This window comes from Rhipicephalus microplus, chromosome 5 (assembly GCF_043290135.1).
Source record: "Rhipicephalus microplus isolate Deutch F79 chromosome 5, USDA_Rmic, whole genome shotgun sequence".
Classification (NCBI taxonomy): Eukaryota; Metazoa; Arthropoda; class Arachnida; order Ixodida; family Ixodidae; genus Rhipicephalus; species Rhipicephalus microplus.
Window position 1 is genome coordinate 847,932 of NC_134704.1, and position 14,233 is coordinate 862,164.

A 14,233-nucleotide genomic window follows, 5' to 3' on the forward strand; every position below is an offset into this window, starting at 1 on the left:
TTTACTTCTATTACTACACCCAACGACTGCACAAATCGTCATTACGAACTGCTTACTGCCATACGAATGTCAGTGGACTGCACGGACAAGCAGTCATGGGTGTTTTTGGTGCTCCGCTATGCCGGAAAGCTGACCCGGCATTAGCGGAAGTGACGTTGGTGCAAGCCATCTATAGGAGGGTTGCATGTGACGTCATCCGCTTGAGGCGCTAGTGGCGTTTGCCTCTATCGCCTTGTCTGCTGGAAATCCTCAACACTGCTTCATGTTGTGAGGGCCAAACAACTTGGTGTGCTCGGGGAAGCGGCACGTCTATCGACTACGCCCTGGCGTCCGATGGGCTGGTGAAAGCCCTACGACGACTTCACATAGATGAGGAGGGAACGCATAGCATTGGGAGCGACCACAATCGGCTTCGGCTAGATTTCTCCAAAGCACAACACCGAGAGCCAGACTCGACCCCTAATAGGTATTTATTACCTGACCCCTAATAGGTATCTGCCAGTGAGCTCACTTGAAAAAGTGGCGGAGCAATTCGAAAGAAGCCCAGAGAGAGAGAACAGAAAAACATACGAAGAGTATGTGTAAATACTATGTCGTATCATGGAGAGGCATGAATTCACTAATGGAACAAGACCAGCTCGCTACGGCAGAAAACTCTGGTGGGACATGAAAGTTGCTGAAGCGTGGCATGCATCAACATTAGCCCAATTCGCCAATGTGAAGAGTGAGCCGGTAAGCGTCTGCAGGGTCTTCGACAGAGATGTCCGATTTCGCCGATTATTTACTTGCTATACGTGTCAGGCATGGAGCGAGCACTGCTCCAGTCCAGTCTTGGATTCCGCCTGAAGTATAGCACAAGCGAAATCAACGAAAATCGACGGTTGCCTGGCTTGGCCTTTGCGGATGATGTGATATTAATGGCTGAAAGCAACGCAGAGCTGCAGGCACTCCTGGACATCTGTGCCACAGAAGTGAGTTCACTGGGCTTAGACTTCAATGCCAAAAAAAAAAAAAAAAAAAACAAGGTTGTGCCATTTGTTGGCAACATCGCTGAAGCTGTAGATCTCAAGCTGAAAAGTGAGAACATCGCCATGCAGACTACATATAAGTACCTGGGCTTGCTACTCTGCTCTGAGGCCAGCATATATAATCAGCAGGAAGTTTATATGCTCCAAGCCTCACTGCGTGCTCAGTGCATTTTTCGGTGCCGCATCTTGTGGGGGTGCAACTGCTTCATCATGGTCCGGGACATATAAAAACTGGTGCACGTTCCCTACCTGACATTTTCCAATGCAGTAGCCTGCTTGACAGCGGCCACCAGAAAGTGGCTGGAGCGGCGGCAACGAGAAGTTGGCCGCACGGCGCTTGCGTGCGATGGAAGAGTGGCGAACGAGGTAGTACAGGGGGACCTCCGCTAGTCTGGTTTTGAAGCATGAGAGGCCTCCAGCAAGTTAGTGTGCAAAGGTCGCCTTCAATTTATGTGCAGAGAGTGCTGGGCAAGGCAGGTATTCGAATACCTTGCGGCAACGTGTATGCGTACAACTTGGGTGAACCGGGTGTACCGACTAGAAAAGAAGTATATCTCATTCACAGAGCCGGTGCAGGTGGAAACTTTAATACTCTATATCAAGGAGATGCGTGAACGGGTACGCGACAGGGAGGAGGAGCTATGGCAACAGGCAATGAGTGGAAAAGCTACCCTCGAACTTTATCGGAACACTAAAAGCACGACAGGCTCAGCTCGCATTTACGACAACAGCACCGGGAGTTCGCTTCTGTTAGAGGCATGAGCTGGCGTGCTTCAAACCCTTACGTACAAGAGAACGATCGGCGGGGAGACAGCTTCGGTGCTGTGTCGTGCCTGTGGAAGAGGGGACAAGACAATTGCACATCTTGTGATTGAGTGCGGATAGATAGGACTCCCACGCACGAAGTCATGGCGCTCTGCGCTGGGCTTTGCGGAAGAAGATGGAGAGACTGATCTGCAGGCACCGAGAGTGTCGACGTGGCACCTTGAACGCTGGAGGGCAGTGGTTGTGGCACAGTGGTCGAGAACACAAGGTGGCACAGTGTAATGACTAGATAGAGGCAGTGCACTGTCAAAGCGCGATTGTGTTGGCAAACATTAACTGAGCACGCCCTTGTGCTTTCTTCTAATTTCCCCACCCCTTTCTGTTTTCTTCCCTCTTGCTGGGCACGCCCGTTGGGTTTTTTTGTTGTTTTTTATTGTTCTTTTACTCTTTTTTTCTATTTTTTTTTTCGTTTAATTTTTCACATCTGTGGGCTAGGGTGTCTTTACATAATGTAAGTACACCCGCCCGTTAAAAAGGAAACAGCAGCAAATCATCATCATCATCATCATCATCATCATGTCAGTGGTCTGGGTGCACCTTTTTTGAAGCGGTGAGTGGCAGTGAGAGGTTGTGTGCGTGCCGCTATGTACGGTACCAACGTAGTGAAATGCGAATGAGGGCTTACGCGCGTGACTTCCGATGTACGGCGAAACTTCGCTATGAATATAAGGTTAACCTTATGTTACATTGCTAAGCTTTCGTTCACCAATCGCGAAACCGCCATCGGCAACTGGTCCACCTTCGAAACCCTCATCACCGAAGCGTTCGGCCGACCAGAGGTCTGCAAGCTCCGCGCTGACCAGCATCTACGCCACTGAGCACAGCAGCCTGGCGAGATGTTTCCCAGTTATATTGAGAATGTGCTCGACCTCTCCAGGCGTGTCAACCCATCTATGCCTGAAGAAGAGAAGATCCAACAAGTTCTCGAGGGCATCGAGCATGGCGCGTTCCAGATGTTGCTGGCAAAAAGCCCGACCACTGTGGTAGTCCTCGTAAGCCTGAGCCAGAGCTTCGATGAATTTTGCCGTCAGTGTTGTATTGCCCAGCAGAGTGTCCCACCACACGATTCGATATCAGCCGTCGCAGTCGTAAATGGCAATGTTCACCAAGGGACTCTCTTTAACTAGATTAAGGATCTTATCAGGGAGAAAGTCGCCCAACTGCTTTTCCTACTCCCTCATAGTGACGCGCGCACTGCAAGCCTGCCTTTGACACTGCAGCAGGCCATACGCATCGAAATTCGTGATGCCCTCCTTGCAGTTCTGGCCTCTTATCCCTGCCCTTCGGTGCCATCTCCTCTCTCGACTGCCGGCTATGCGCCACCTGCGCCAACTTCATATCTCAGCTACGCACCAGTGGTCGTGCGGCCCCCGCCGCATCCAGGCTCATTTTCAGCACCACCTCATTCCGCTTTGCCTCCAGTTTACAGGCCCCCACCCCGCTTTTTTGTCCATCTGGTGCGTGGTGCACCTATGACAACCGCACTATCTGCTTCGCGTGTGGCATTGTTGGCCATATCGCACGCATCTGCCATCGCCGTCCCACACCTAGGTACGCCTCCTTCGGTACTCCTACCTACGCGCCGCAACATGCCACCACATCTGCGTCTGAACAGAGGCACTCCGACTCAGATTGCCGCTCAAGTGCTCGTTTCCCATCCTCGCGTCACCGATCGCCATCACCTAAGCATCGTCGACCACCTCCTGAGGACGGAAACTAATCAGTGCAGTTCCGAAGGCAAGAACTGCAACTTCTGCGCAATCCTTAAGGCCTCCATTTTCGCTGGAAAACGTTATTGATGTTTATGTTGAGGGAGTCGCCGCACTAGCGCTTGTTGATACTGGGGCCGCTGTGTGTGTGTGATGAACGAAAACTTTTGTCAGAGACTCAAGAAAGGGACGACATCTTTATGTGGCATGGTGCTGTCCACGGGAAGCGCCCAACGCATTCATTCCTCGGCTGTGTGTACGGCGCGCGTCGTCATCCAAGACGTTCTGTACATCGTCCAATTTTTTGTTGTACCGTATTGCTCTCATGACCTCATTCTGGGTGGGCATTTCCTATCACGTCACGAAGCTATCATTGATTGTTCACATGCGGAAGTGTCCCTTGTGCCAACATGTAAATTTCCATCGCCCGACCGTACTCCTGTGCCCTGCGAACTCATCGTTGATGACGACGCCAACTTGCCTCTGGAAGCTTTAGTCCCTATAAGCCTTTATGTGCTGTTCAACCTGATGCCACTGTGGTGTTTACATCATCTCCAGTGTTTACTGAATGCAAGGGCATTGTTCTTATATTAGCCGTTCTCACAATCGCGTCTGATCAACCATAATGCTGGTTACCAACCACAACAACTACCCCATTGGCTTACTTCGTGGGGAAACTTTAGAATATGTACAACCTGTCGATCGTATCGATGATCTTGATCTTCCCGATGAAACTCCATGTTGTAGCATTGAAACAATCACTCATGCGTCTGAGCCATCAAGTTCATCATCATCATCATCATCATCATCATCATCATCATCATCATCATCATCATCATTTATTTTACCCTTAAGGGCCTCTCTCGGGGCATTACATAAGGGGGGGGAACAATCCAAGTACAAGTTTCAATGAAAATGCAGTTCATGGTTACAGTTTTTGAATTACTAAAACATACAGGTAGCAACAAAAAACAAAAAGAAAACAGAGCATGTCAAACGAAATATTCAACAGTCAATTCGCGGTCCAAAATAAACAGGCGGCAGAGAACAAACAACAAAGAAAGACAAACAGTGATTAAGAGTCAAGGGTAGCCAGTAATAAATCTCTAAATTTAACAGCAACTTGTTCGCTGACAATAGCATCCGTCAAACCGTTCCACTCATCGATAGCCGTAGAAAGAAATGATTTATTAAAAGCGTTAGTAGAACCAAACAGACGTTGGATACTCAGGGAATTAAATAGGCGACGAGATGTTCGGACAGGCGGAAGTAAAAGTGAACCATGTAAGTGAGGAAAGCTGTAGTAAAGTTTGTGAAAAAGACAGAGACGTGAAATTTTGCGTCGAGCTGACAAAACAGGGAGACCGAGGGATGATTTGATTTTACTGATGCTTGCTCGTTTGTCGTAATTTGCGGAGATGAATCTGGCGGCACGATTTTGGACGGATTCAAGAATGTTAATTAGGTATATCTGATGAGGGCTCCAAATTGCAGATGCGTATTCCATTTTAGTACGAACAAAAGTTTCAAAGGCCAATTTGCGAAGGCTTGCAGGTGATAATGACAATGATCTCCTAAGATAGCCAAGAGTTTTTGAGGCATCGGCAGCTAGTTTGGTATTATGCTCGGTCCAGGTTAGTCTGCTTGTAATTACAACGCCCAGGTATCGGTAAGAATCCACTTGGGATAACACTGTTGAGTTTAATGAATACGGATGGATGACGTTAGTGTGTTTTCGTGAGACAGGCATGAACTTACATTTGGAATTATTCGGCCTCATCATCCACTGAGCGCACCAGTTATCAATGATGTGTAAATCTTGCTGTAGTACTAGCTCATCTTCGGGAGTTGATATGCGACGGTAGATGACGCAATCGTCAGCAAAAAGCCGAACCGTTGATGAAATGCCGGAAGGAAGGTCATTTACGTAGATTAAAAAGAGGAGCGGGCCGAGAACCGAGCCCTGAGGGACGCCAGAGATTACTGGAGTAGTATCAGAATGGGCACTACCGATAACAGTGAATTGCGACCGGCGGGTTAGGAAGCACTTAATCCATGATGAGGTCAGTGGATCGAGGGAAAGTGAAGAAAGTTTGTTGATTAGTCGTTGGTGAGGGACGAGATCGAAGGCCTTTGAAAAGTCGACAAAAATAACATCAGTCTTAAATGACGAATCAAGGTTGAGACGAAGATCAGTCGTAAATTCAAAAAGTTGAGTTTCGCATGAGAGCCCTGAACGAAAACCATGCTGCTTATGAAAAAAGAAAGAGTGATCATCGAGGTGACGAGCAACATGTGAATATATTATATGTTCCATAAGTTTGCAAGCGATGCACGTTAGTGAAATGGGGCGATAGTTAGATGGGTCAGATCGCTTGCCAGACTTGAAAACTGGTACAACCTTCCCAAGTTTCCAATTATCTGGGATGAAACCTTCAGAAATGGACTGTTTAAAAATTATCTCCAAAAATTTACTAGAAATGCTATTAGTAGCCTTTAAAACTTTGGCAGGAATATTGTCAGGTCCGGGGGAGCTGGATATTTTTAATTTCTTTATCAGACTGCTGATGCCTTCGGAGGTAATGTCAATGGGCGGCATTTGTGAAAAATTAGGTCTCGGCACGACTGGAATACTATGAAATGGTTCAGAAGTGAAGACTGAAGTGAAGTAAGTATTCATAACGTCCGCCCGCTGTGGGAGAGGAACGTGAGAACCATCGGAGTTGGTTAAGGATATATTGTGCGTGTTATTTTTAGGGTTGAGAAGTTTCCAAAACTTCTTTGGATTAGTTCGGGCAATGTTAAGCAAGTCATTATGAAAAAATTTCTTTTTGGAGCGCTTCAGCAAGTGAGTGTATTCACGAAGGCATGCGAAATATCTGTTCCATTTTGATATTGACTCAAAGTTTTTAGCAGCGCGAAAAAGACGTTTTTTCTTTTGAGATAGTTTCTTTAGGAGATTAGAATACCAGGGTCGCTGAGCATCGCCTGGAACACTAATAAGGGGGACGTGGTTATCGATAAGGGTTAATAATTTCCGCTTGAACAATAACCAGTTTTGGTCAACTGTTCGGGTAGAAGCAGACAGGGTGAAGGAGACCAAAAATTTATTAAGTTCAGAGTTAATCGTCGAGAAGTTGGCGTTGTTAAAGTCGCGTATTAATTTTTTCGAAGGTCTTCGTGAAGGTAAGGCAATGGACAATGAAAACAATACAACATTATGGTCACTCAGACCGGGAATGCATGACACTGACTGAATTAAATCTGGGTTGGAGACAAGAACAAGATCAAGAGTGGTTGTGCCACGAGTTGGCATTGTGACTGATTGCGATAAGTTAAAAAGGAGACACAGTTCGAGGAAATCTCTGGATTGTCGTGAACTAGCACACAAGTTGTCCCAGTCTATATCAGGGCAATTAAAGTCCCCGCATAGCAAGAAGTTTGCGTGAGGAAACCGGGATGTCAGATCAAAAAGAACATTTTGAAGGTCATCTGTGAAAGAGTGGTCGTAGTCGGGTGCGCGGTAACAGGCTATAAGAACGTTTTTGCACGTGGGAAGTATTATTTCAACGCATAGAATTTCAAAATTCGTACTGATTGTCACAGTTTGGGAGGGTAGGCTGTCTTTCACGAAAACTAAAATACCACCCCCTCTGCGTCTGTTCCTATCAAGTCTGTAAGATGTGAAATGGGTGTTGCTGTGACGTAATTCATTGTCGTGAATATCAGGGGTTAGCCATGACTCAGTTAGGATTGCGATGTCGGTGCTGGTGTCCTCAAGGAGAGTTTGCACAGCTTCCTTTTTGGGCATATAGCTACGGATATTCGTAAGCAGGATAGATGTAGTTTGATAAACTGGAGGAGCGATTCTAGTTGGGATGGACTCGAAAGGAGGGGAGGACGGAACCCTGGAAGCACACAGTGAACGCTATGCTTTCAGTTCTATAACTCTGTCCGATTCAGCATCATAAACGAAAGGCTTTTTGTCAACGATAAGCATGTCGAAACGGATTTTGAAGGACACGAATTTGCTTTCCTGCGCATACAAGAAAAGCTTCTTCCTTGCCAATCTTACATGCGCTGAATAATCCTCGCGTACAGAGAATAACGAGTCCTTCAGTTTCGAGCCAGCGGAAAGTATTCTAGCCTTATCCTTAAATCTGGACAGGGTGACTATAATCGGGCGGTTTTTATTGGCTTGAAAGCGGCCTAGTCTGTGTGCTCTTTCAATATCTATGGAAGTAATTGGAACTTCAAGTTTTTCGGTGCAAAACGAGATTATACACGATTCTGATTCGGCCCATGTTTCGTTAATGACGTCGGGTATTTCAAAAAATAGCAGGTTGCACCGGCGGAGGCGATTCTCTGAGTCATCGCATTTTTCGGCTAGCGTTTTAATGCTGGAAGAAAGGTTAGATAGGGTATTACCATTCTCGGTAGTGGGATCAGTGGCACGGGCTGCGTTAATTTGCTCAAGAGCGTCAACACGGGAGGAGAGGCGATCAACCAAGCCTTTGATGTTTGATTGTGTTGCTCGGATAAGGGCCAATTCAGAGGGCACTGTGTCTTGCGATTTTTCAACGCGAGCGATGGTTTCAGCAATACTTTCAAGTGTGGGGGAAGGACCAGGGTTAGATTCAATGTCTCCCGCGAGCATGAGCAGAAGGCAAACTAAATGGGCATTCACGGCGAAAGAACACAATGATTGACACGATAATCTACGCCACCTACGCCAGCAATCAAGGATGTCAGTTCGCCAGCCTTCGACAATGCCATTGACGCAGACTTTCCCCCTATTATCGCCGCCAATTTGTTACTCTCCTTAACAAGTTTCTTTCGACTTTCAAGAACCTTTGTTAGGCTGCACCACGACTATCAGTCATACTATTGACACCGGCTCACACTCGCCCCTGCGAAAGCATCTTTACCGCGTTTCCGCCAAAGAGTGCCACGTCATTACGGCGCAAGTCGATGACATGCTTCAACGTGGAATTATACAGTGTTCTCAAAGCTGTTGGTCATCACCTGTGGTACTGGTTAAAAAAAAAGATTGCACTATTCGATTTTGCGTTGACTATCGCCGCCTAAACAAGACTATGAAGTAAGTCGTCCACCTGCTACCACGGATAGACGATGCTCTTGACTGTTTACAAGGTGCCGAGTGCTTTACATTCTTGGATCTGCGTTCCGGGTATTGGCAGGCACTAGTGGCTGAATGTGATCACCCTAAAACAGTCTTTGTCAAGCCTGATGGTTTATATGAGTTCAATGTCATGCAATTTAAGCTCTGCAACGCACCTGCGACATTTGAACGCATGATTGATACCATCTTGCTAGGTCACAAGTGGAAGATTCGCTTGTGTTACTTGAACGACATTGTAGTCTTTTCAGCTGATTTCCGGACCCACCTTGCTCGCCTCCACGAAATTCTCACGTGTCTAACTTCTGCAGGCCTACAACTTTACACCAAGAAGTGCCACTTGGCAGCACGCAAATTAATCATCTTAGGACATGTCATCTCAAATGACAGCATTCTTCCAAATTTTGATAAGCTTCGAGCTGTCCCCCAATTCCCAAAGCCCACATCGCTGAAAGCCCTCAGAAGTTTCGTAGGTCTCTGCTCATACTTTTGCCGCTTCGTGCGTAACTTCACGTCCATCATCGCATCTCTGACGAGTCGGCTCGCCACCAGCAAAGGCATATCTGCATGGTCGCCTGCATGTGACGCCGTATTTCGCCAGCTGCCCCATCTGTTGACCTCACCACCTATCCTTCGTCACAACGACCCCACTGCTGACCCAGAAATTCACACCAATGCAAGTGGCGTCGGTCGTGGTGCAGTTTCGGCACAATGGAAAGGCACCCAAGATGAATACATATACGTAATTGCTTAGGCAAGTCGTGCTCTCAAGAAAGCTGAATTAAATTACTCTGTGACAGAGAAGGAGTGTCTGGCAATAGTCTGGGCATTGATGAAGTTTTGCCTGTACCGTACGATGGCGCACATTGAGGGCACACATTGAGCTCACGTTTTCAGGTACACAAGTTCGAGTTAAGATGGTGTCTTTGGAGGCATCGCTGCGAGAGTGTCCCAACGACTGCTCGGTCATGGTGTGTCCCGCTTGGCGAAAGTCCTTGTTTGCGCCGGTTTCCTGCATGAGGCGCGTGGCATAGTGCTGGAGCTGTGCGGTGTGGTGCTCGTGCATGCAGTGCAGGTCTCTGGCATTAGGCGCCATCTTGTGATGTTCGGTGGCTTCGTAGACGGTCATGGGGTCCATGACCGTCGTAGACGGCCATGAACCTGGTTGAGTGTGGCTCGTAGCAGCACTTCCGCTCGCACTCCCGGTCGTCGACTTCCTTGGGCTTTAGGGGAGACGAACTGGAGACCCTACCGCCAGGATCAGGCCTTGGGCACATGTAGGACGAGAAGTAAGGCGCCGCATGTTTTTGTTCCCAAGCCATGTCCTGGAAGTTCATGGGGCCGCATGACGGATAGTTTACGCGTTCGCCCTCTTGATCTGGGAAGGGGGACTGCTTTCGCAAGCTGTGGTTCAGGCCATGAGAAACCAGGTCCTTGTAGTCTTTGCGCATGGTGCATTTGGGGTTTCCCTTAGCCATCGAACTCTTCATGGCGCACCTCCCGAACGAGTCCTTGCACCCAAGCACCGGGGATTGCGTAGACAAGGACAGTTCTTCCAGCGTGTACCCGAAACTTTTCAACTGGTGGGGATAGGTTTAAAGTAAGTTGTCCGTAGACTTGTGCGCGACGAACTGCGCAGCCTGGGTTAGTTCGCTGCGAGATACTGGCGTCGCAATCAGGAAGCCTTGAGTAGGTAATGTCGCAGGCAGTTGGGATTACGAGACAAGAGGAGTCGTGATGCCGGTTGACGGTGAAGTCGCAGACTGCTGCAGCGTTGAGACGAAAGGAGTTGTGAGGGAAGTTGGCTGTGAAGTCTCGGCTTGCTGCGATGTTGAAGCGAGAGAAACTGATAGGCTGGTCAAAAACGAAGTTGCGGCCTGCTGGGATGTTAGTATGAGAGGGGCCGTGAAGCCGGTCGAAGGTGAAGTTGCAGCCGGAGGAGGGATGCTGCTGGACCCTGGTGCATGATCTTGTACCGAGGCGTTGTTGGTAGGCTGTGAGCAGTTTGTTAGGTTGTTGATGTCTCACAGAAAAGTTAGATGTCGTCCCGCGCATCGGTTGCATTGCAGTGCTCTGGCGGTGTGGCAATCATTGGTGAAATGGTTGTGTTTGCCACGGCAAAAGCATAGCTTCTCTTAGTGAAGCTGCTTCTGCATCTCTTCCTGAGGTAGACCTTCGGAGCAATCCTGGACAGTGTGTTGCACAGGACGCAGGGGTGCGAGTATGGAGGTCGAACTTCTGCTGCTAAAGACGTAGTGGAGAGCAAGGGCGCTGTCCGCAAGCCTCGCTGTGGAGACCTCCGGCTTGTTGACGATATGTCTTCCTCGTGACCGCTTTCTTCCCGTATTTCCACTTGTACTTTCATGAAGCTCGGTAAGCCTTTCACTTGTGACCGGTCTTCCTGGGATGCTGTGGCGTTCTCAGTTAGCATGGCTTCTTTCTGCCTTAGGCGATAGAGGATGCTGAGGTCTGGAGGTAACGCCTTCAAGAGGACGTGCCGCAGCACCGTGCAATACTCTCCTGGAGACACTCCAAGACCTTCCAGGGTGTTGATGCGGAATGTGGCTTCATCATGTAGATTTCTTAACAGAGTTGCGTCTGTGGAATTTCGGACTGGTTCGATTGATAGCAAACTGTCGAGATGGTCGTTGACTAGCATGTCGCTACGACCGAAGCGGTCTGACAGGATCTGAACAGCGACGTCATAGTTCGCTTCAGCCAGGCCAATACCTTGAGTGGCTGCCTTTGCTGCCTTAGTCAGGTATGTCAATAGGTATTGGAACTTGTCAATTTTCAGTATCCAGTCGTTGTTGTGAATACTGGCTTGAAACTGGTCCCAAAATCCTTGCCAGTCACGTCGTTTGCCTAAAAAACTCGGTATGTACAGTTTGGGCAGTGCGAGTCGAGATAGCGTCGTGGGATTCAGAGGCCCGGGCGAATGTAAGGTTGCAGTTGGCTGCGATGTGCCTGCGATGTGCCTGCGAGGGGGTCATTGAGTGGAGCGGTTGTGAGGTTGACGTATGCAGGTGGGGTTGATGACTGCGGTTCGGTTGCGCGTCGAACCCTTCCTTTAGCGCAAATGACCCGATCTTTGTATTCCCTTGCTGTGGTCAAGTCTGCCTCGAAGTCCTCACCGTGTAGCGTAGCTTGAATATCCTTGTCGAAGGTGGTGAGGTGGGCGTGTTTCGCCACAACGATGTCGATGAGCTCCTGGAGCCTGTGAGCAGGGGTCATCGAGTCTGCCAGGAGCGTGTCTAGTCGATATGGCCTTGGTGATGGCTGTCTGGTAAAAGCCACACTGTACTCGGAGTTGATCCATTGTCGAAGTCAAAGGCCAGACAACCGGGTAGGTTTCGGCACCACAACGAAGTGTGAAAAATGAAGAAGGGAACCCGAATCCGATTGGCTGGCTGCGTTGAAGGTCAAGGGAACGACTGAACGAGCTAGCGCTCGCCACTAGTGCTCGTGCTTACCGCCCCTTCTTCTTTCTACATTTGTAACACGGCCGTCCTTTCGACGTAGTCACAGACCACCACGCTCTATGTTGGCTTTCTACCTTGAAAGACCCGTCGGGACGCCTGGGCCATTGGGCACTTCGATTGCAAGAATACGATATTCGTGTTGTATATCGTTCCGATTGCAAGCATGCGGATGCTGATGCACTGTCCTGCTCACTAATAACACCGTATGTGGCTTCTATGTTGCCCCTTTTTACTATCTTGTCATCACTCGATATCACTGACATGCTTTCGGAGCAGCGTAAAGATCCATACTTTGCCATGTTTCTGGACTAGGTGACCAATCCGTCGGCTGTCACTTCTACGAGAGCGCTACGCCGTCAAGCAGCCCACTTTTCTGTGCGAGACAACATTCTGTACCGCCAAAACTACACGCCAGGCGGTCAAAAGTGGCTCCTTGTGGTCCCTAGTCATATGCGCTCTGACATCTGCATGAATTTCCATGCGGATTCCTATAGTGGTCACGCCGGTGTACTGAAAACCTACGAAAGGCTGCGTCAGCGATATTACTGGCGAGGGATGTATCGCTTTATGCAGGAATACGTTAAGTCTTGCACTACATGCCAACAAAACAAGACACTGCCACGGCACCTTACTGGTATGTTACAGCCGCTCCTGTGCCCGGCTCGCCCGTTTGACCACGTGGGTATCGATCTTCACGGCCCCCTCCCATATAGTGACTCCTGAAACCGGTGGATTACTGTCAGTTTTGATCATCTCCAGTGCTACGCTGAGACTGCAGCTCTACCAGCAGCTACCACCCACGAAGCTGCACTCTTTATTATCTGCAGCTTCATTCTACGCCATGTAGCTCCATGAGAATTACTCAGTGATAGGGGTCGAGTGTTCCTGTCAAAGGTCATCCAAGCTATCCTCGCTGAATGCAACATCATCCACCGGAAATCTACCGCATACTATCTACAGACAAATCGTCTAACTGAGCTGTTCAACAGCACACTTGGAGACATGCTGACGATGTACACCAGTTCCGACTACACTAATTGGGATGCTGTACTACCTTTTGTTACCTTCGATTACAACGCCGCAGCGCAAGCGAATACTGGCTTTTTCCCGTTCTTTCCGTTGTACAGCCGTGAACCTTCCCACCCACTGGACACCATACTCTCGTACCACCCTGATGCATCTGAGTGCTCTCCAGTTTCTGAAGCCACCAGATACGCTGAAGACTGCAGTCAGTTGGCTCATTCTCTGACAAGTAAAGCTCAAGGTCGACAAAAGACTTGATATGACGTTCATCAACCAGCTTCTACGTTTCGTTCGGGCTCCCTTGTTTGGCTTTGGGTGCCCCCACACATCCCTGGCCTTTCTTCTAAACTTCTGGCGCGGTCTAATAGTTGATACCGTATCATTGATGCGACCTCGTCAGTGAATTACATAGTCGAGCCCCTCACACAATCACCAGATTTACGCTGTCGAGGACGCGAAACCGTACACGTCAATCGTCTCAAGCCCTACTACGACCTTCTCATTCTCATTGTACCTACTCCATGAGTCGCCAAGATGGCTACGCTTCACGCCGGGGGTATTGTAGTGGAGTATATGCACCAACACGTATGCGCCTTCGGAAGAGGACGAAAAGCCTGCTCTCTGTTTGCGCGAGAACCTGTGCCGCCTTTCCCAGCCTTGCTGTACAGCTCTTTTTCGTTGCGACCTCGTTGCGACCTAATTGCAACTTCCCTGATTCAATAAACCTCATCGCATTTAGAACATGAAAGAAAGAAGGGAGAAAAAAGACAGATGGGTGCCAAACTACCAACTGTTTATTGATCAATAAACAATTGGTAGTTTAGGGCCCATCTGTCTCTTTCTTCTACTCTTTTCGAGTGGCCACTGCTTTCTCGCTGGGTCTTCTGGCGCTTCCTGTTTGAAAGTGCTAACTTTGAAAGGACGATTTCAAAGCTGAGAGTAATCAATAGAAAGGAGTGCGCTTTGATCACTGACAACAATCTCTTAAAGTATGTTTGTGTGTTTTATAGTAAGCTTTAAGCTAAG

At 48.5% G+C, this 14,233-nt stretch overlaps 1 protein-coding gene across 1 annotated transcript in view; it reads left to right on the top strand.

Moving 5' to 3' along the window:
- The window catches only part of LOC119174040 (intermembrane lipid transfer protein VPS13A), a 1,344,268-nt gene that overhangs the window by 16,482 nt on the left and 1,313,553 nt on the right, over nt 1–14,233 (top strand). The gene's annotated exons all lie outside the window — the stretch shown is intronic.